This window comes from Ruditapes philippinarum, unplaced genomic scaffold, assembly GCF_026571515.1.
Source record: "Ruditapes philippinarum isolate M1 unplaced genomic scaffold, ASM2657151v2 ctg4965_1_1_1_1, whole genome shotgun sequence".
In the NCBI taxonomy this organism is placed as follows: domain Eukaryota; kingdom Metazoa; phylum Mollusca; class Bivalvia; order Venerida; family Veneridae; genus Ruditapes; species Ruditapes philippinarum.
This window is the reverse complement of record NW_026856774.1, coordinates 97,453-121,863: the sequence shown is the minus strand read 5'-3', so window position 1 is coordinate 121,863 and position 24,411 is coordinate 97,453. Positions and strand designations below refer to the sequence as shown.

Below are 24,411 nucleotides of genomic sequence, written 5' to 3'. Positions count from 1 at the left end.
ATTGAACATAGAAGAACCGAAAGTTTGTGTTATATACCTGACGGAATGACTAAAATGTGACACAGTGAAAGTAACTACGGAAACAAAGCAGACACAATTTAGCATAATATCAGGTACAGCAGCATTTATTTGTTGTTGTTGTGTTAGAATTGAAATAATATATCCAAATCTGTGATTTTATCGCTTGATAAAATCACTGTTTGTTGTTAGGATGCGCATCATTATATCACTCGGGCTTCGCCCTTGTGATATAATTCCTGGCATCTGTACTCAAACAGTGATTTGTACTCCAAACAGTGATTTATTGAGCGATAAAATCACTGTTTAGGATAAATCATTATTTCTTAATTTCAAAGCATCATGTATAACACTATCCAAAATCAATTCTTCACCTTCTGCTTGTAATTGTATATTCTATTACATTTAAATGGTTAAATGTTCCACCCAATCTCTACCATGGCAGTTTGTATGAGAGGAGAATTAACATGTTAATTGGCAATCTAAGTTTCTTGGTGATTGCAAACAGTTATGTCTGACAATTGTAGGTGTCTGTTCCTGGTATTGTAGTCTGAAATTAATCACTATTTGATTGGATCTTGGATTGTTCTCTATAGCCCTAAGGTTACAGTTCTCAGAATTAAAGTAAAGTTTATCAAGTACTTGTAATTTGCACCACCAGTCTGTAGATATTATTATGTAATTACAGATAGCAGAATGTTTATATCAACAGAAAAATAACCACTTATGTCTTTTTCCTGAGGTGAATTTTCTTGAAATTGCAGAATTTGCTTGAATTTTTCTGAAACTTCTGGTTTCTATATGTGACATTGTGGAAATATTTTTCAGAAGGGACTGGTTATATTAAATTAATATTATCTATTATTAGAACTTCTAAAAAAAGATTATCCATGTCCTGTTGTAACATAAGTAATCTGTATAATAAAGGGTTATGTGGGTTCTCAGTAACCAAGCAAGTCCATGATGTGCCCAGTATTCACTTGTTGGTTCGCACTGGTAACATGGGTAGAATCTATTTGCCACTAGCAGGCAAAGGGTTTAAAAATGCATTCAAATGTCACTGCAATATTATGTAAAAATGGGGTTCCAAATTGAAAGATTGATTCAACTTAAATAAGGAATGCAAGCTACATGTATAATCCTCACATGACATGGTAAGAAAACCTTTCAAGTTAAAACAAAAGCACTAATACTCCTATTAGGTTAAAACAGGCTTGAAGAATTTCAATCAAAATCTTTATCATTCATGTATATACCCTGTTCCTGTACAGTAATTTAATGATAACCTCCATCTTATAGTACTTTACCCTGTTATGTCATTAGAGTGATGATTTCCATCTTGTTGCATCTAACCTTGATTATCCTATAATCCTATAACATCATAATGATTTGATCTGTTATAGAAATGTTGGTTATGTTTTATACAATGTTAGGCAGATTAAGATAATTGTTGTATGTTATTTGGTGTGCTAGTAAATACCAGCAAGTGTATAGTAGTTTTCCTGGAATGTTTTTATCTGTGTTGTTCTGGTGAAATATCTGTCATTCTTGGTCAAACTGTGCTAAATACCTCTGTACCGGTTAGTGTTTTTCATTATTCAGTGATGCTATGGTTAGTGTGTTCCAATTAGGATATCTCAGATATTATATATAAATTAATCATTATTGGTAGAAATTGTGCTTTGCATTTTTGGTATGTAAATAATGTAAAAGTGTTTAAAAGTTCTGTACAATTTTATATTGAATTTAAGGATATACTGGAAATTGCATCATGCAATAATGTGTATGCAGCTGTATTGTATTTATTGTATTGTGTGTATTGTATTATATTGTATTTATTGTATGTATTGTATTCAAGAGCAAAGATTAATGATATTAACTTCCTGGATTGATTCAAGATCTTAGTCCTGAACAGGTACACTACAGCCTCATTATAACGCTCATGTTGGGGTTCAATGTCTCAACACCGCGTTCTAACGAGGCTCTCATTAGAACACTCATTGCGAAATTACGGCATTACCCCACCCACCGCATATATATATATAACGCTGACGATTTTTACTTACTGTTCAATGAATATGGATATTATCTTTTTCTTAAACAATGCAATGATGTAAACATATTTTATATTTACAAATAATACTAATTATATTTAAAAGAAACAAAAACTTTTGAAAGAAAAACTAATCATGAATGTAGTGTAAACATTTAGCCATTACTTTAATGGCGTTTGTTTAACTAGGGGACACAACTAAAGCTGGACTGTAAATTACATTGTAATTTACAGTCCAGCTTTAGTTGTGTCCCCTAGTTAAACAAACGCCAATTACTTCCTGTCTTTGCCACTCTATTTACAGTGCAGGATTTAAAATTGATTTTTGGCTTGTGTGGGTTTACATGTCAAAGATATGTGACTGTGTGAATTTTAGTTTATTTATACTCACCACCGGTTGCCCATGTCACAGTTATGATATGAATTTGAGATTTTGGAATCAATTTGATGCCTGACTGATGGACAGGTAAAACAACAAAAGAGCGGATAAACGCTTACCTAGGCATGTTTTTCACACCTTTGGCGATCATAAATGTTCTAATAACAATTGTTTATTGTACTTGACTGTCAAATTTAACAAGCGTTATAGCCCGCTATAAATCTAGATCTATTAATTTTATTTTATTTATTATGTCTCCCCCACCTCGGGGGGAGACATATTGTTTTTGCCCTGTCCGTCCGTCCGTCAGTCCGTCCGTCCGTCAGTCCGTCCGTCAGTCCGTCAGTCCGTCCGTCCGTCCATTCTTCGTTTCCGGACGATAACTAGAGTTCCTTTTGACCTACAGCCCTCAAACTTCATAGGATGATTGGTCTTATAGAGCTGATGATCCCTATTGTTTTTGGGGTCAGTAGGTCAAAGGTCAAGGTCACAGTGACTGTTGGTCAATTTCTCGTTTCCGGATGATAACTAGAGTTCCTTTTGACCTACAGCCCTCAAAACTTCATAGGATGATTGGTCTTATAGAGCAGATGATCCCTATTGTTTTTGGGGTCAGTAGGTCAAAGGTCAAGGTCACAGTGACCGTTGGTCAATTTCTCGTTTCCGGATGATAACTAGAGTTCCTTTTGACCTACAGCCCTCAAACTTCATAGGATGATTGGTCTTATAGAGCTGATGATCCCTATTGTTTTTGGGGTCAGTAGGTCAAAGGTCAAGGTCACACTGACCGTTGGTCAATTTCTCGTTTCCGGATGATAACTAGAGTTCCTTTAGACCTACAGACCTCAAACTTCATAGGATGATTGGGCTTATTGAGCAGATGATCCCTATTGTTTTTGGGGTCAGTAGTTCAAAGGTCAAGGTCACAGTAACCGTTGGTCAATTTCTCGTTTCCGGATGATAACTAGAGTTCCTTTTGACCTACAGCCCTCAAACTTCATAGGATGATTGGTCTTATAGAGCAGATGATCCCTATTGTTTTTGGGGTCAGTAGGTCAAAGGTCAAGGTCACAGTGACCGTTGGTCAATTTCTCGTTTCCGGATGATAACTAGAGTTCCTTTTGACCTACAGCCCTCAAACTTCATAGGATGATTGGTCTTATAGAGCAGATGATCCCTATTGTTTTTGGGGTCAGTAGGTCAAAGGTCAAGGTCACAGTGCAGTGGGGGAGACATGCGCTTTTTTACAAAAGCATCCTCTAGTTTTTTTTTTTTTTTTGGGGGGAAGTTTTTTTGTTTTTTTTTGGAGCCAAGGTCTATGAGCGCTATACTGAGATTAGCGTTATAACGAAGAGCGATATATAGAGGCTACAGTGTGATGCCTGCATTGACACTGAATACATATAGTTCTAACATTTTGATATTTAAATAATTGAAATCATCAATTAATTGTTATAACACAATTATTCTTAATAGCAAAAAGGCCCTTGCTGTTTCCATAGGTAAAGTTTTGTCTTCTTGTGGATGACTGCCCGTTTTTGTCAATTATCAAAATTACTCTATTTCTATGTGACAACTTCTGGAATTTATTATACAGTAGCATTTCTGTTGTTTACATCATTAACATGAAACAATTTCTAAAATATAAGGAAATGTCCTAGAAAAATATTAACTACAAGTTTGTTGAACCGTAATGAATATTTTTGTTGCTGTTAAACATAAGGTATAAATAAGGAAGCAAAATATTTTTGTCTTAAAAAACACAACACCAAAATATTTTGTACTGCTTTGTGGGAGAACAATTTAAATGTGTTTCTATAAATATTGATTAAAATTGTCTCATTGCATTAAAGTAGTAAAATTGTACAAGAGATGCACTTAACACTGCTTGCAACTCATCATCATGATTGGCCTACGATCCCTGTGATTGGCCGACGTGATCGGCCCGCATCCGTAGCTGTCAACTTAATGGTGGCAGGGAAATTGTATGTTAACTTGGGATCACTCCCGGATCATTGCAGTCACCCTGTAACTTTCAATATGTGTAATGATGGATGTCAGATTGATTGTTAGTGAGGACTATTACACCATTTTATACTGACATTTATACCCTAATTAACCAAATGCAATGTCAAGACATGTCCTGATAATCTTAGTGTTCTCTAACCTTCACTTTCAATATTGGAAACTTTTTTCTCAAAATAAGGACACGCTGTTGTTTGTTATACAGAGTTTATTTTAGTCAGATGTGTGTAGGAAGCTATAAGTTTACACCAGCCGGTACTAAGCAACGGGTATAAAGTTTCTTGCACAAGGTAACAATGGCTTGCCTCTTACAGGGTATCACTACCCACCTGGCCAGCTTATAATCCCCAGATTACTAGTCTGATGTGCGTTTTCCAATAGGCCATGATGCCACTTAGCATTTTAGCTTTTGTTCAAGTGTTTCTTTTAAAATACAAAACTTTCTGAAATTAGCTGTGTCAAGTACTGGATAATTATTTTACTTTATTTTAGTTTAGTTCTCAGATATCTGAAATATTTGATGGCAAAAGAATTATTTATACCATAGTAAGTTTCTTTATGCTATAATGTAAGCCTTATATAACAAAAGTCTGGCTGAGTATTGAAACAAATGACAGAAATTATTGATATTATAGCAAGAATGTAATTACAAGTTCAACATAACAAGTCTTAGAAAAATCACGGGAGACAGACAGAATGACAGACAGTTATAATTAAAGTTCAATTTCCAAATTTCAGGAGAATTTGAAATTTGAAATCCAGACTGACATTTGACAAATTTAATTTAATGTTGGTGTTTTTTTTATCTTGATGTAGGATTTGTCATTTTACATACAATATGTAATAATATTATTTTAACTTCATCCTTTTTGTGTTCATATTTATCTTAAAAACAGTTCAAATATAACAAAAGAAGGTAAATGCATTAGAAATAAAATTACCTGTATGGGATTCAAACCTGCAATTACTGACTTTAAAGCAAATAAAGATAATAATTTAGACCATGTAGCCAAAGAAAGAAACCCTGATACAGTTGGCACGGAGGTTCATATTCGTACAACACTTAAAATGGGTAGTTTTTCTGCACAAAATGTCTGTTGTAACTGGTAGATTTACTCACTGTCTCGCGGCTGGTTCAGTTCTAGTTATATCATGCCAAGATTCCAAGCGAAGATTATTCAGAAATGTATTTTGTTTAATCTGATATTTTAAGACATTCTATCAAATTGGAAAGTGGAAACATGAGTCAATCTCAATGATGATGTCAGGTTTATAAATTTTGTTGTTTTTGTCAAAACTTGCAAACTGACTGTATCAATGAAGCTGTTTTTTAAAATCTCATTAAAATTTTATAAATTTTTGACGCCCATGAAATATATTTGGTAAAATAAAAACTGTTTTGAAGGCAATGAATCAGACATTCAGGTATGTAATAATCTATTTTCAATATATAGATTAATTTGACCGCTACAGTGACCTTGTGGCTAGAAAAACAACAACCAACTAATTGTTATGATAATGGTCATTGGTTAAAATTTCCATTTGATGATTAAATTTTTTTTTTTATTCCAAATATATTTTGAAGAAATGGGACCTCTGATTGTCCAAACTGGCGTATTTTTCTGTATCAATTTTACATATTTTTTTTAAATATGCAAGTAACTGATTTGCAGGTGCATTGATTATGATGGTTTGTCACTTGTGACAGATTTACCAATTCTGTACTGGAATCTAGGAAAAGTGTTGAAAGATATTAAAGTAACATTTTGAAATTTGATAATGGCATGTTCAAATGTTACATTCTGTATGCCAATCACATGATGTACAAGTGGAATGTACCAGATAGACAAATATGTTTTTTGAGAGATCAATAAAATTTATAGTTATAATTATAACTATAATTATGTCATATGATGGACTAACTGCTAATAAGGTAGGATATTTGATTAGGTAAATACATGGCAACTAAGTTTTAATGTTTATAAAACTTAAAATTTGACTGTTTGTCCACTGTGTTTCAATGATGCATGCGTTTTTGTGATGATGCAAGTATTTCATGTAATTTGATTTATTTTTTGGTTCTATAATAGTCAATAGGGCCCTAATTAATAATATAAGGTACTCTAGGTGGCCAGGGGCTTGTAAGTAAGGGAATTTGCATCATTTTGAAGATAAATGGAAATTTGTTGACAATAATACTCATATGCAAGTAATATAAATTTTATTTTGCTAAAAGAAATACAGTAACTGGTCTCTTGCCTCAAGTTAAAAGAAATAAAAAGAAAAGAAAACCATTTTTTTGAGGATTTTTTTAAAGGGAATAAGGGAAACCTTTATTAAATTGGGAGGGAAATGGTGCCAGATTCATTAATTATAAATTAAAGGCCCAGATTGCACTGACTGTAAAAGCCGTTATGTTTGATGTGTATTTAAATAGTGTTTAATGGACTCCAGGAAAGTGATAGCATTGATTTGGTCATTAAACAATGTAGGATTTATCAACACTCTGATTGGTTTATCACTGTTGTATAATTCACTTATCACACTGTAGTTGTTAGGTTATCACACAGCCTGGTGAGAATTTAGACAACACCCCTTTGAGGCTGTAATTGATTAGACCTGTGTGTTGATTTCATAGACCATCATGCTAGTTTGATACACTCTACATGAACATAGTGGCTGTGTGTGTGTGTTGATTTCATAGACCATCACCCTAGTTTGATACACTCTACATGAACATAGTGGCTGTGTGTGTGTGTTGATTTCATAGACCATCATGCTAGTTTGATACACTCTACATGAACATAGTGGCTGTGTGTGTGTGTTGATTTCATAGACCATCACCCTAGTTTGATACACTCTACATGAACATAGTGGCTGTGTGTGTGTGTTGATTTCATAGACCATCACCCTAGTAATTGATACACTCTACATGAACATAGTGGCTTTATAGTGTCATGGATTACAGGAAAAAATAAAGGTCATGGATTATAGAAAAAAATAAAGTTTTACCGTAAGAAATTTAAGGTATACTCTAACTAAAACATACATAATTATATAAACCCCTACCACTCTAAATATCTGGACAAAATCATTTCATTTTTTTATATTATTATTTTTGGAAAATTTTAAAATATGTACTGACTTGCATTATATATAAGCCTGAACACACAGTGCAGATACCATGTGTGTTCTGCACTACCATGTGTGCTGCACTAGTTGCATGGATAGAATCTGTTGTAGTCTGCAGGGTATGGGTTAATTAGGATTTTTCATCGAATGTTTCATTGTTTTAACTAGAAATGTTTTGAAAGTGCAGATTAATATTTAATGATGTAATCCTCCTATGATTTCCATGACGATCAAGATATACCGTAATTAATATATGTTTCAAGTACATGCTTGTGTCACTGTTGTGAACTGGTGCCATTGTTTTATTAGTTGCAGTTTAAGCAAACTTGTGTTTTATAATAAATAATAAATTCAAATATATAGGTTCTATATTAGAGATTTATTATGTAGGTACCATGTTAGAGTCTATGTTAAGTCTTTAAGTAAACATTATAGAATATTTTTATGTTCTACATGATACATTCTTTAATTCTTATCGCTCTACATATTTATTAACCAGGTTTTCAATTTTGAAAATCCTGGTTATTAGATTGGGGTATGGCGGGCGGATGGGCGGATGGGCGGATGGGCGGGCGTCAAACTGGCTCCAAGGTCAAGGTCACAGTGACATTAACATTGAAAATCCTGTTCGCTCTGTAACTCTTCAACCCTTTGAAGAATTTTGATGAAACTTCAGACAAATGTTTACCACATCAAGATGACGTGCAGAACGCATGTTCCGCATGGCTGGCTCCAAGGTCAAGGTCACAGTGACATTAACATTGAAAATCCTGTCCGCTCTGTAACTCTTCAACCCTTTGAAGAATTTTGATGAAACTTCAGACAAATGTTTACCACATCAAGATGACGTGCAGAACGCATGTTCCGCATGGCTGGCTCCAAGGTCAAGGTCACAGTGACATTAACATTGAAAATCCTGTTTACATGATTTTAACTTGATTTGGCAGTCAAAGGTCATATCATCTTTGGAGGTAATTTAAAAAAGATATGATATATTATTTCATGTCTACTTTGTAACTTGTTTTTCATTATACAGAATTATCAATATAATTATAGTGAACAAATTCTTCTGTGCTGAACTCGTCCTACATTTCTCAACGGATTTTGTTCAAACTTTCACAGAAGCTTTGTCATCAAGCACCCTGGCACATATTGTCGGGGTTTTGTGATTGGATAGTTTTTGACCTAATTATGGCCCTTTGTTTTTTTCCTTATACATAATATTATAGTGAACACTTCTTCAGTGGCAATTCCTCCTACATTATTCATGTTTTACATTGCACATAGTTACATTGTTTGTTGCTTGTATTTGTATTTCAAATACAACATATTTATCTACAATGGTGATAATTGAAAACCTGGTTTCATGGCATTGCCATGTTTCTTGTTTTAAATGTTAATCTATGAAGTGGTGGCATGTCCGAGTGGTTTACACACCAGACTAGTAATCTAATGATAGCTAGCTGCATGGGTTAAAATCCCGTTAGGGGCAGCAAGAAACTTTACACTCGTGGCTCAATACTGATAGGTTCCAGGAATGAATTTGAAAGCTTCATACACAATCAACTAAAATAAATACTGTATAAACAAAATATCAATTCTGGGAGAGCCCAATGTCTGACTATTCCAGATTTACACATGGATCAGTTTTACTTTTAACTCTGTACCAGGTTCTTTTGAAGATTTCACTGACATACTCATTTTCCTTGTCGCTGTCCTGCTTAATAGAGTGCATGTTTTATGTTCAGTCCTTAATTATCATCTATGTAATGAGTAAAGTGGTGTGTAAAGGTGCATATCTGTCTTCCATCTCTTATATATACAATACATCAGTCGGTTTTTGAGATCAACACAATTTAAAGGGTACTCAACAATGCACAATGATATATGGTCCAGACATTATGGTGCAGTTGCTTTGTTAGAAATAGAAATTATCATGAAAAAAAGGATTATTTATTCATGATAATTGAATGGGAGAAGTATAACATGGCAGTTTACCCTTGTAAGCTCGTAAACATTTCATTGATTTGCAAAATAGTATAATTACCGTGCAGTAAATTGGTCAGAAATTCCGCCTCACTTTGTTTAATTGACGAAGGTATTATCTATTGTTTGAACATAGGGAATAGTAAATGAGTACGCAGCTCGAGATCTTGTTATGTAACTTACAATAAAAACTAACAGACCCAGTGTAATGGCAAGATTTGCGGGACCCTAGAGGGCGCCACTGATTACATTGATCTGAGGCATTCTAATTAAGGGGTTACACAATTCCCTGTTTGACAGTATCAACTGATATCTGTTTCAGTAGCAATAACTTTGATGCTTGCATTAATGCAGCTAGGCATTGTTTAAGTGATTGACGATTAATACAGTTATTTACAGATTCTTTTGATCACCCCCCACATAGTGACATGGATGTGACATCACCAAGTGGGAGTCTGGTTTTACAGGATAATTAAAATGACCCTGTGTTTAGATTCTTAAAGTGAATTTGTTGGAGAATGGAATGCTAAAATTGGAAGTATTTTCTCTGTTTTTCAGGACTATAATGGAATAATGGATTAATAACACAGAAAGGAAGCAATAAGGAATTTAGTGAGTTAGCAGTTTTGGATTATTAAATCTCAAGGTAAGAACAAAATTTTTGCACTTTTTTTGGAGGAAGTCATTATAACTTTAATATTAGTTATATGACATTCACTTCCTTGGACTTAAAATCAAGGATTTCCATTTAATATTTAGACCTAGTAGGAAGTAACATCATTATAATTATGTATACATTGTTTACATGCAAGCACCGAGTGGTAAAATTAATACACAGAATCTTGAAGATTTTGCTTACATAATACTTAATACCGAAAAAAAAGATGCGGGTGTTACCAATTTGAACATCAGTTAAGTTATTTTTACACCCCCTCATTTCTGAACTGTTTAAATGATTACACAGACTGACTAGGGAGCATTGATGTGATTTAAGACGTGATGTAACCATATTAGGGAACTCTTGTTACTTCACGTTTGTCAGCTGGCATCACAGACTGACTTCGTGATAGAGACAGACTGCTCGTCTGTCTGAATCAATTAAGATTTAAATTCAATTTATTTGGCACACTGGAAGCCAAATTCTTGAAAATGCAGTAAATACAAATTCCTGAGACTAGCTCTTTTTAAATTGCATCTTTTTTAACCATCTAGCCAGAAAACAGACCTCTTCTTATGCTAACAGAAGCAGGTTTGTTTCAGTGAACGGATAGATAATGGTGTATCTGTCATAAATAATGTCAGTGTTTGCCGCAGCAACGTGCATCCCTGCATCATAGCACTGTATTCATCGTAGAAATATGTTTACTGCACCCACAATGCAACTGGAAACTGAAAATATATCAAGCGTTCATCATAGCCAGAAAGTCGTATCTCAGTTTACACAACAAACAAGTTGTTACGTTGTTTCTATTGTTATAACAATGTTTTTTGTCTGCAGCAAATTATATTCCTTCTTATTGACAGGTGTAAAATAAAACTATTAAGAGGCTGTTAATTTGCTAGGCAAAAATGTAGGAAAAAAAATAAAAATAAAAGGTGTCAGGTAAGCATAAAATGCAGGTGTTCTCAAGACATTGTAAATAGCTTCAATTAAGGTGGTTCTCAAGTACTAAATGCTTTTTAGGCAAAGTAATTTAGATTCATCTCTTAATATTGTAAGTTATTGAAAATATTTTTAATAAAAGTTAAAAAATCAAAAACAACAACAACAAAAAACCCCACAATTCAGAAGATCGAATCATGTTTTGCTAACTCTACAACTTGTCCAAGTATTTTAAAATGTGAAAAATATTTTGTGAAAATAATTATAATGTTTATTTTATACTTTTAGTAAGCAAAAAAGATGATTTGTAAATTTCTTTTTGTGTGTTTTTCAAACTTCTTAAAAGATTTAAGATTAATTTAATATCTAACATATGGAGACTTTCCAGCTTTACTGGTAGAAGAAGACCCCAGCTGCCTCTCTGTGTGTTATCTCAGGCACAAAATTAATGGGCACCTGGGTAGAACCTCTGGCATTCCATAAGCTAGCTAGATAGCTTTCTTATATAAAAGAATACGGAGACTTTTGCGAGGCTCGAACCGACAGCTGTCAGAGGCAAGTGGTTTGAAGTCAAGGACCTTAACCATTTGGCCACAGATACCCCAATTATTTGATACTATAGAGAAGTAATATCATATAGATAAATATTAGAAATAGAAAAATTTTACCTTATGTTAAGTTCTGGTATGTTTATGATTACCTGTTCTTATGGCATCTTATGATTACTAGATGAACATTTTACTGAAGTCATTGCCAACAAGGCATCACCAAACTCAAACGAAGAAAACTTTGATCTCTTGCTGTAAATTAATATTTTATGAGTGTACATGTATAATGTTGTATGTAGTGTTTAAGTGAATAATTAAAACAAAGCTTTTATAATCATAAAAACATCAAATACAATCTGTTTTCCAGGTGTAGGATTAGTGTACATAATTAGTACATATAATACAAAATGAATTACCTTTCTGAATGCTATGTCTATTTCTAAACTTTATGATTTGGCTGTGTTGTTACATGCGGGAGGAAAAACTTTTCTAAGGATTTTAAAATAAACAGAATTGTTAATTTATTGTCAAACTTAGACAATTAAATAATGTTTCTTGAAGTTTAAGGAAAGTCATGAGTAACCATGATTTGGCGATATTATCAATTTGTAGTCCAAGAAAAATCAAATAAAGAAAAATCAATTAAATTGAAAAATGCCATATGAGCTTTATTGTGATGATGCAATATAAAACCCAACCCTCCAAAAAAGAAATTAAGTATAGGTGCTCACTGGAACAAAGGTGAAGGTTAAAATCTTTTTTGTGAAAGTTGGCATCTGGCAAATATTGTCTCTGGAACATTCTTATTCTCCTCTGGAATAATTGGTCAAGAAGTATTTAAACTTTCTCTATGCCATCTGAGATTGATAAACCAATATTGTTATATAATACACTCATGATCAATTCAGATAATCCTTGCTTAATCTTTGTGCAAATAACAGTATTTTTTCAAAAATTGTTTACTTTAGTGTAAAACGACCTAAGACCATAATTATTGGCACTCTTGCACCCAGCACATTGTGAAAATATTTTATAAATAAATGTTTTATGATTTGTAGTAATGTTGTTAGGGAAGTTTGAAGATGTATAAGTTAACTATTACATTGTATTCTGTACCAACTGAGCAAATAATTGCTTTATTCTAAATTTAGTAACAATACATGTATATTATGCTATGGAAGTCATATTTTTCTGATGTTTCATTGATGTATGATACAAAATGATACTTTTATAATCATTGTAATGTTTTATTTCTTCCTGTCAAAATCATTTAAGACATAGAAAATTATACAAATTTCATTGAGGAGGCATATACTGGGTCCCTCAGTAATCTGTTGTAAGTTATACAATAATAAGTAAACTATTATTTTTATTGGAATTTACAGCACTAATGTTATAATAAATTGATATAAATATGACTTTTATAGTCCCCTGTGGGAGGCAACTGGAGTTTTTCCAAAATAATAATACATACACTAACAAGGTTAGTTTTCCTAAAAACTTTTGCTCTGTATAATACATAATTATCTAATTTGTAGGGTAATAGAAGTTCCTCGCATCAATTTCTATACATTATTTCTTTGCAAGATTTTCATGTACACTTCAGCCTCATTAAAACGCTCATGTTGGGGTCCAATGTCTCAACACCGCGTTCTAACGAGGCTCTCATTAGAACGCTCATTGTGAAATTTCCGCATTACCCCACCCACCACATACATATATATAACGCTGATTTTTTATACTTACTGTTCAATGAATATTGACATTATCTTTTTCTAAAACCATTCAATGATGTAAACATATATTATATTCACAAATAATACTAATTATATTTAAAAGAAACGAAAAACTTTCGAAAGAAAATTATAAATCATGAATGTAGTGTAAACAACCATTACTGTAATGACGTTTGATTAACTAGGGGACACAACGAAAGCTGGACTGTAAATAACACTGTAATTTACAGTCCAGCTTTAGTTGTGTCCCCTAGTTAATCAAACGCCAATTACTTCCTGTCAAGGCCACTCTATTTACAGTGCAGGATTTTAAATTGATTTTGGGCTTGTGGGTTATTTAATTCAGCGAGGTTTACATGTCAAAGCTATGTGTGTGAATTTTAGTTTATTTATACTCACCACCGGTTGCCAATGTCACAGTTATGATATGAATTTGAGATTTTGGAAACAATTTGAAGACAGGTAAAACAACAAAAGAGCGGATAAACGCTTACCTGGGCATGTTTTTCACACCTTTGGCGCTCATAAATGTCCTAATAACAATTGTTTATTGTACTTGACTGTCAAATTGGGCAAGCGTTATAGCGCGCTATAAATCTAAGTCTACTTGAAAAAAAAAAATTTTTGTTTTTTTGGGAAGTTTTTTTTTTTTTTTTTTTTTTGGAGCCAAGGTCTATGAGCGCTCTACTGAGATTAGCGTTATAGTGAAGAGCGAGTTATCGAGGCTACAGTGTATTTTCCCTCTATTTAAACATTCTATTACATTCTAATCATTTCAGATATTCTTTAATTATCATAAAATGTTTTCAAACTTCACTTCCGAAATTAAGTATAGCAAACTTAGCACACACATTGCAAAACATCTGCCTATCTAATACCAATACATCATGTATAATGTAACATTCAGCAACATCATAATAAATAAATTATTTAATTGACATAATATTTGACAAAATCTTCAACATTAATTGTGAAAGGGTAAAAAATTTCTTCATGAATTTTGATAACTTTTCACTAATCGTAGTTCTAATTTTATCATTAAATGCATAACATTAGGATGATTTGCTGAATCATGTTTAATGTATGTACCAAATTTTGTGACACTTTATTGGGTCCAAATGGTTTTAAAGTAACATTTTAATGATATTTTGTGTACATAATTTCAAAGTTACAAAGATGATAAGCACATTATAATAAGCACATTATAATATTTTCGCTCTTGACAATTTTTTTATTTTGTTTTGATTTCTGGCTACAGTAATCTCCAGGTTTATTATGAGAAGATAAAAGAAGACAACACTAGCAGAAAGTGATCATGTTGGTTAATTGTGCTGTTTTTCTTAGTTACATCATGAATAGGAAGATAAAAGAAGTGTTTAATTACAGAGTTTTCCTGGGTAATTACATTTAGGTTAGAGCAATGATATCTGTGTACATCCTGACAACATCAAACAGATCTAGTTTGTTCTAGAGATTACATCATCTGCTGATAGCTAGCTCTTTTGTGAGCAACACAAAATGTTTTTTTCCTCTTCATATAATATGTTCCTTTTAGCATGACTTTACTCATCTTTGTCTTTTTATTTTGTATTCTTTTAATGGAGAGTCTCCTTAGCAGTTTTATTCTGTTAAAACTGATATGATAATCTTTATTTTGTATTTTTTCCTTTGAGACATTTTATAGTCTCAGTACTAAAACACTGAAGAAAAAATTGTTTAATTAATATCACCAATAAAAAGTATGAGGTGAATTTTCTGCTGCTGTTCAATATGAACGTACCTAATATGACAATCTTGATAAATTAAATATAAGCAAGTCTGAGTATGTCTAACAAGATCCAGTGATATCATGATAACTAGATTAAATATTCTAGCTGTTATCAAACTGACCTCAAGAATTATCTACTTAACATCTGACCTTGTTGACAGCTACAAAGTGGTGAGTTTGAAGCCCACCCCATGTGGCCTTGTAAAATAAACATTAGCAAGGTGTCATGTCAATAAATCTCTCCTCAACCCCACCTGAAGGTAGTGGATAGCTTCACAGTTATCTCAGATCTGCTTCATCATGCTAGTAGTGGACAGTTTTAATTGTCTTCTTTTATCAGGTGATAAATCTACTGATTGGTCAGATATTGTCTTAGAATACACAAATCAGACAACTTTATCTTTATGCTAGAGATTTATTTGTTCTGCTGCACTTTCAATAAATGATATATATCCATTCTGTTTTTGGTCTTTGAAAATATTTCAGAAATTTTGCTTGGTTATGGAAATATCAACTCATGCAAGGCCCTGAAAATAATGTCTTTTTAACTGCATATTTCATTTTAAGTCTTAATGATCTGTAAGCTCTGATTATTCTACTTTTTTGGCTACATTACTTATTATTCCGTAGGAATGGAAATTTTAAGATTATTAGATTAATTTTGTTTTTTTTTCTTAGCAAATTATAACAAATATATTGGCCTGTAAGAGAATGACAGAATTCTAATTACAAAGAAACAATATGCAATGTTTAGAGAAGAACAAAATAAACATGAATAAAGTATAGTTACCTTGTTCAAGATGTTCAGACATCAATTATTTATCAGCAGGTGCTATGATAATGGCCATTTAATGGCCAATTAACGGCCAATACTTGCCATGAAATATCTTACCCATAATTCTTAGCTTTCTTCACTTGCACAAGACTGTAATGTATGGGAAAAAAAGCAGGAAAAATAACCAAAAAAAAACAACAGCAGTATTTATAACTTGGCATAAATGTGTCCATTTTATTTATTATGTTTTGAAAGTTTTCTGAAATTAAATTGATTTGTTATAATGAAGTGATAATAATTACAGAAGAAGTAACAATATTTCTTTGTTATTTTGAGAGTTTAAGATTGCTGTGGAATTTTTCTAAAAGGAAAATTTTCAATTTATTTTGTTCTGAATTATTGCCAATGTAATTACCTGTGTAACATATCTGTTGTCAGATTAACAAAATAAAACAACACCATTTAATTGCTTCGCATTTCACTTGTTAAAAATTATGAAATTAATTTGGATTATCTAGAAATAGAATGGTTTTAATCTAAAAATAGCATCTGACTTTGAAGCCTTCCTTTCATTTTGATAAATGCCAGTTATTGACTCGTATATAACTGAATTACAGTCATCACTATGCAATTAACAGCACTTTGATGAATAAATTATGCAAATTAGATGTTAATGATATGAGGTGCCATAATTAGACAAATTTGCATAAATTACTGAAATATCTGAGCATATTTTTAATATTTGTTAATTGCTTGACCCGTGCAGTGTCTTTGTGTATATTCTGTGGGACTTTTGGAATTAGATTCTTGTAAGACTTTCATAGCTGAGGTAAATAATTACATTAATTCTTGCTAAAAATTTGTTTATTAAAGCGAAATATTATTGGTCTCCAAGAATGGTTTAGAGATCTATATGTATAACAAGATTTATTAATGCAGTTGTTAAAGGTAAAGTCTGAGTCTTAAAAGGTAATAAATTCATTTAATTGACTTTTTTGTTAAGATTAACTTCAATTATTTACCTGTATTTAAAAAGATGCAAGAAAAGAAATAAAAGCATAAAAGATTTTTATTGTCTTATAACAACTAAGATTTTTACAGGCATACTGCCAGATCGAGAAAGAAGCACAGATATTTATTTCTTGGACAAAAAAGTTAAATTGCCATCAAGTGTTTTCCAGTAGAGTAGAGAAAACATAGATAGGGCCCATGAAGAGTTGATAAGGCATGAATTGTGTAGTTATTTTAGATCTCTGACATTTCTAGGAGTTATTGTATTTGACAGTTATGTGCTTTCCTTGAAAATTGAAATGTTGCGCTTTCGTGAGCATGTATTTTGGGGTTTTTTTGTTGCTTTTTTTTAGTAGGAGTAATCTTTTATAAGAAACGTTGTTACAACCCATCTGTAATGACTTTTATCCTCCTCCTATATTTGTGCTGTGGAGTTGATCTGCTCTGACTTTAGAATGGATGATTGTAGGACTGTCCTTGATGGAAATCTATCCATATATCACAAAAAGGAATATTTTGATTATGAATTGATATTAAATCGAATGTTCAATATTGATGATATATCTATATTGCAATAATCAATATCATTATAATTTCATCACAAGCTTATATAATTCGTATTCAAAAAAATATCTGTATTAAGAAATCATTTAGCATATTGATTTTGTTTGTTTGTTTCATTTTACAACTTTTTCCAACAGTATTTCAGTCATATAGGCGGGTAGTTTCCTGGAGAGTTAGACCAGAACTAGACTACCTTCCTCCGCGCTAAACTACCAAAGCATCTCCCGGGGATCGAACTCACGCCAGAAAGGTAACTGGATTAGAAGTCATCGACTCTAACCCATCGACCACGGCGGCGGTCTCATTTAGCATATAATCTTAACAATGGATATAGTTCAAAATATACAATTCATTTATTCAGTATAGTAAGGAATATGATGTATGTATTTGTTTTCCTATGATTTCTATCCTGAATGAATCATTCTCGACTTAGAAATAATCAGAGAAATATTTTGCTGTTTTGATAAAGCTAGTGCATTATGGTAGTTTTTATTGTTTGCAAAAAAAGTCATCTTTAGAAAAACCAGCATCTCTGGTAAACGTTTTAAAGATAATTTGAGTTATCTATTATAAAACCTGTTTGATCTTGTGGAACTATATTTCCTGTATGGCCATTATTCGTTATATAACAAAATAAGTAGAGTAGATATGTGATTTTTCCCGTAAATTACCTCTCGGAGGATTACTTTACTTGAAGGTTTTGGTGCCGATATTTGGAAGTAGGGGAAAATTAAAATAGCTGATCTGACGAAATGCAGACAGCTCGATTCTGATGAGTCATATAAATATATATCGAAGAGTAAGAAATAATTACGACTTTAGAAAAACCGAGTCTCCTGTATGGAAACAAATTCAGTTATTTATGATATAGTCTCGATCGCTTCAGCTGATATGATCGGATATTGCGGTGAAATTTTGGTTAATGAAATTTAAGATTATAGGCATTATTTCAGAATCTACTGTTGATTCCAAAGATATTTATATTCATAATTCATGCTATGAATGAAAAAGTTAAAAATACTTTATATTTAATATAACTTATATACTTTATATTAAGATGAATTATAGCCTCTCATATTTCTTTAATGATACCTCTTTCAAACTACAGAACAAACCTTTATAATATTGCACGGTAATGTTACTTAACGTTGCTTTTCATTGGATAATCGTGACATTTATATAGTTTTAAAAAAGGAAGTTTGCTGTATTATATACATTCATTTTAAAGATTCTTGGCAGGTTATATGACTGTATATAAACAGTTGTTTCAAATATAACCCTTGCCTGGCAGCTAGGTCAAATAACCTGTTAGAAATCTTTACAAGAAAAGCATTGATGCAAAGCATCAAAGGGCGTCCAAGCAAGAAATTCAGCAAGTGAAGATGAACTAGTACACATATGATGACAAGATATTCTTATAAACTACCAGAAATGTATACCACTTATGAATGAGCGGACGAAAGACATTGTTCATAATGAACTTTGATTGGCATGCTAGAGATTAGAATATTACTTGTTATTTCTTTATGATCGTGGTTATTAATAGCAACGGATATACATGTATGCAATCATTTATAATCCATATGTGTAACGCGTGATTAACACGTACCACACATTTGTCCCTTATTATGTACATGTTATCGCTATTAGCGAAGACCCCCTTAAGGTATCTGTTCACACTTTAAGTTAGTAAAAATATGACACTGGTTATATTACCATGTTGATCATGTTGAGCATAATTGTTTATTATACAATAATTGTAATATCTATTAATTTTAATTTAAAAAAAATACAAATTTTATGAATATTGTTTTCTTTTATTCTTTTTTGTGTTTTATGTGCTATTTTAATACTGAGTTTTTACTACTCTTTTTTATTAAAATTGTAAAATAAATTTTAAGAATTCAATTGTCATATTGACCGACGATTATAAGTCAAAGCTTAACTGGAAAAAGTCAGTAAATTATGGTTTATCTTTCAATATATAATATTGTTTATTCTTAAACCATGTACATGTACATTGTATTTTTCTTTATCATTTTTTAAATTATCGATCAATTGAATAATTCATAAAATCTAATTTGTAACTTTGAATAATTCCTCGGCATCTTTACTAAACACGGATAACAAATTGAATAATTAAATAAAATGTTTCAAAGTTGATAATGTCATTTTAATACCATAAAAATGTACCTTTTTCTCAATTATTGTACATATCACGGATTTATATTGCATATAAATCCGTGTACATATTTATTGTTTTTATCTCATATAGATAAAATGAAACATGCTATTGTTGTTTTTTTCTAATTGTAACGATATCAAACATCTACTCCAAAACCGGGAGAGACCGGACAATAAACGTGTGGTACTATTCGCCGGTCACTAGTAAATCCTGGTCAAAATAGACCGGGAGAGACCGGCATTTACCGATAGGAGTGATAAAAAGATATATCTATAAATAGGTTTTTGGAATATTTAGGTCATCAACTGATCATTCTAGGATACATGTACAACAATAACATGCCATGACATGATAACCGACTGTGTACTACAAAATGATAAATAAAAAACCCCGAAGAGCGCGATTTATTGACGGAAAAGGTTATTTCATTTGTAAATGTTTGCATTGCGAAAATTCATTGTAACATATCGCGACATTTCATTCTTATTTAATAATCAAGCACCCTCATACCGATCGGAATTTTCGGCTTTTATTATGACCGACTAAAAGGCTCGAGAAGTTGCTGTCGCCCTTTCACAAAATCTGATCTCATTCCATAAGAGCGCCGCGCTTCGGCGCGGACGCCAATAACTAATAATATACAAGTCTGCTAGACATTAACTTGTATTGCTTGTATTACAACCCTTCTTTTGGATGTAATTTTATATGATGGTCACTATAATAATATTATTAAACGTCCACCCTGTTAATGGGCCTGGCCTAATATTGTTTTAATGAAATACTCTTTTAAAACTGAATCAGAGAAATAAATGGTATATATTATCTGAAATATTACATGAATCATCTCGTCTATCTGACGAGAAATTAATTACACAATACTTTTTTTTCTCAAATATTTCTTACACAGTGACAATCGCATTTCAAGAAAACACATTAATATTTCTCTCTTTTCTTTGAAATCATGTTTTGCATGGCTACATTTCGTCTGAGAATTCTGTCTAGATCTGCTCTGAGATGGTGTTACCAGATGTGTGTGTGCACGTAATGCATCGTGCGCTCTGCACTCGCTCACATTGGAAACCAATCGTGGTATGATAAGATAAGATTTAATCTTAGATAACTGTCGACTTTTGGCTTAATGCTGCATAAAGTACAATATTTATCCTATATGATATTGTTGGTGTTTATTTAAAACTACAACAAAAAATGTAAATCTGCAGAGTGCCGATTTGTTCTCCCTATGATGAAATCTGTATCTCTTTGATATCTAGGTAATTATAGAGGCAAGATTTTTGGCCTCGTTCAGGAAATAACGTTTGCTTTTTTGTGTATATTTAAATAAAGTCTAAATGTAAAATATTATATGAATATGACAATGATTGTTTAGTTTTGATATGAAATATGTCTTTATTTGATATGATGTATTATGTTTTTGTTACTTTGATTATCATGGTTATTAAATTAATAAATGATAAGTATTGTATGTTGTCATACTTTACCTGCTGAATTTCTTAAATGGACTTGTCCATCTTCCATCTTTGGAACTGTCCATTATCAATGTTGGGAATATCAAGATAAAACTTGAATGTTGGTCAGCCAACAGTAAAGAGGTTAAGGGTTAAAAAATTCTTCATTGTGGTTGTTTAAAATACATGTACAATTTTGTGTGTATTGAATTATGCCGAATCAACACATTTTATATGTTATCTTGTTACTTTCATTGTGATATTTGGTGTTTTTTTCTTCAATTTTCATTATAATAAAAATAGTTTTTAACAAGTTTTAAGCTTTCGTTTTCTGATGTAGACACTTCTTATATTCTTTACCTAACCAAACAGCTTATCTTGATTATCTAAAGTTAAGGGGCCAAAAACATAAGAAAATGAGTGAAAGGAGGGGCATGAATCTTGTGGCAATTGTATAAACAATGTTAACATTATGTTAACATTACTGACAGAAGGCACCAGGTCTGTGTAGATCATGTTACAATAAAATGTTACCTATCTTGTAACAGGATATTCTGTTATCATGCACTTATCATGGCTTTATCCATGGATATAATTAACTATTCTTTATTGCCCAATATAGTACAGTAGAATATAATCTAGAATGGTATTTAAAACTGTATAATTTATTTTTGTCTACCTATATATCATTACCATGACTTAATTCACCTTTTAGCGGAAATAATAAATATCATCTCATGAAATATTAAAGGAGTGAATCACTTAAATTCTGTTTTGTAGTTCTCCTAGAAGAACCCAGTTTTAATCAGGCTCACTCAGCTGCTTCAGTCTTGTCAGTACATAATGGATATTATGATGGCACGTAAGGTTTGGATTGCACTGGTTCGAGAACTGTATGGGCATTGCATACATGTTTTACTCTGTTGCCATTAATTGTTTCAAAAAAGCTAAAAGTAGTAAATTCTGTGTAGGGAGTCTGACAGAAAGTTTAATGCAGTTAATGTTTTAAGGTTGCTAGTAGTGACAAAATACTGCTACAAAGCCAGATACAACTAAACATCATCATTTTATCAGGGTACGTTAAAACATACATTGTATCAGGATTTCTGTGCGGGATATACCTTAACATGTATTGTATCAGGATTTCTGTTTAGGATACCCCAAAGTATATATCAGGATTTCAGTTTAAGATACACTAAAGCATGTATCAGGATTTCTGTTTAGGATACCCCAAAGTATATATCAGGATTTCAGTTTAAGATACACTAAAGCATGTATCAGGATTTCTGTTTAGGATACCCCAAAGTATATATCAGGATTTCAGTTTAAGATACACCAAAGCATGTATCAGGATTTCTGTTTAGGATACCCCAAAGCATGTATCAGGATTTCTGTTTGGGATACACCAAAGCATGTATCAGGATTTCTGTTTAGGATACCCCAAAGCATGTTTCAGGATTTCTGTTTAGGATACCCCAAAGTATATATCAGGATTTCTGTTTAAGATACACTAAAGCATGTATCAGGATTTCTGTTTAGGATACCCCAAAGCATGTATCAGGATTTCTGTTTAGGATACCCCAAAGCATGTATCAGGATTTCTGTTTGGGATACACCAAAGCATGTATCAGCATTTCTGTTTGGGATACACCAAAGCATATATCAGGATTTCTAATAGGGATGCAAGTAATTGTATCTGGATTTTTGATGGGAATCAAATTGTATGTAATATTGAAGTAGACAGAAGTTAGAACCAGTTGGGGTGAATTTAAATTTCAAGTTATGAATTTATCTGATTTAATACTTGCATCCTCATTTTGCAGCAAATTTACTACAAATAATGAGTCATCATTGAGCTTGCTGTAAGTTAGTAACCTGTTTGCAGCTAGAGAAATAGATTGCTCAAATAGATTGCTCAGTTGATCTAACTCTATCAAAATCTATAATACTCACAATGATATAATACCACCCCGGAGTTGAGTTATTTAAATATCTCATCTCTCACTTTCATTCACATGTAAAATCAATTAGAATTTATCTTTTCCTATCAGATAAGAAAGAGTTATCAACCTTTACCAGGGATAGAAATAGAAAAATCTCCCTGTAATGTGAAATATTGGTATTGATTTGTGAACTTTACATGCTACCATTAAATTACATTACGAAGACTCAATGCTTTAATTAGCAATATTTAATCTTTAATTAAGGAATCTTTATTAAGTTTTTCTAGGAAAATGCGTGGAACATTTAGTTGATGATGCATGTTGAAAGTCAATTGTGTTGTGTTTGATTTACTCGTGCCATCAAGTTTCAATGCCAGAGCTTCAGATGACATGAGTGACTTACCTGCATGTACTGTCTCTGAGAGAATTTTGTTGAAGCTGTGAATTATAATTGTGATTGGGTTGAAAATAAGGAGATTATAGTGTTTCTTGTAATTAGTGAAAGTAATACAGAAATTCTTTATTCCAGAAGTAATCACAAGTTCTTTAATACTCAGAACTGCAGACTGCACCAATACATTGATTGGAAAGACACTTACTTTTGATAAAGTCGTGTAGCAGTGGATTTGTACCCTTTAAAGACTTAAGTTACAGGTCACACACTAGTTTCAATTATAAAAATAGATTGTTTATATAAATAGAATCATTATTTTGTCACGGAAGTGCAGTAATGGGATAACTCCTTGCAAACTTTTAATATATTATGTTAAAAATCTGGAATCAGGAAGCATTAATCACATTAAAATTACATGAGAGTTGCAGACTGTTTGATTGAGTCTGTACATGAGGGAAAATGAATTAGTGCAACATCCCTCGCGCCCCCTCTAAGCACCGGCTTGAGCGTCACTCAATTCTCAACACTTAATAGTGCTCAGGCATCAATGATCCCGGAGGACCAGGAAAAACCCTTTACTGCCCTAGGTAACAATAAGGTAGTTAGAGGACAGTTATTTGGCAATGTTTTGTAAGTTGTTGCTCCCATTAGTGATAAATCTTGTAGATAATTTCACCATGTATTTTTGACCATATGAACTTTCTCATCCAGTCTGGATACATATTTATTGGTTTTAAAACTGTTTCTCCAAGTGATTGATGGTTTGGGAACCAATCTTGTCAAACTTTGATGGGAACCATTCTGCTCTAACCAATGTATCTTCCT

The 24,411-nt window shown here is 32.2% G+C and overlaps 1 protein-coding gene across 1 annotated transcript in view; it reads left to right on the top strand.

The window, feature by feature from the left end:
* Positions 1-24,411, top strand: part of LOC132747665 (irregular chiasm C-roughest protein-like) — a 73,488-nt gene that overhangs the window by 16,225 nt on the left and 32,852 nt on the right. Inside the window, exon 2 of the mRNA XM_060737110.1 lies at positions 10,152-10,239. The gene's annotated coding sequence lies outside the window, so the exon portion shown is untranslated. The remainder of the gene's footprint in view (positions 1-10,151; positions 10,240-24,411) is intronic.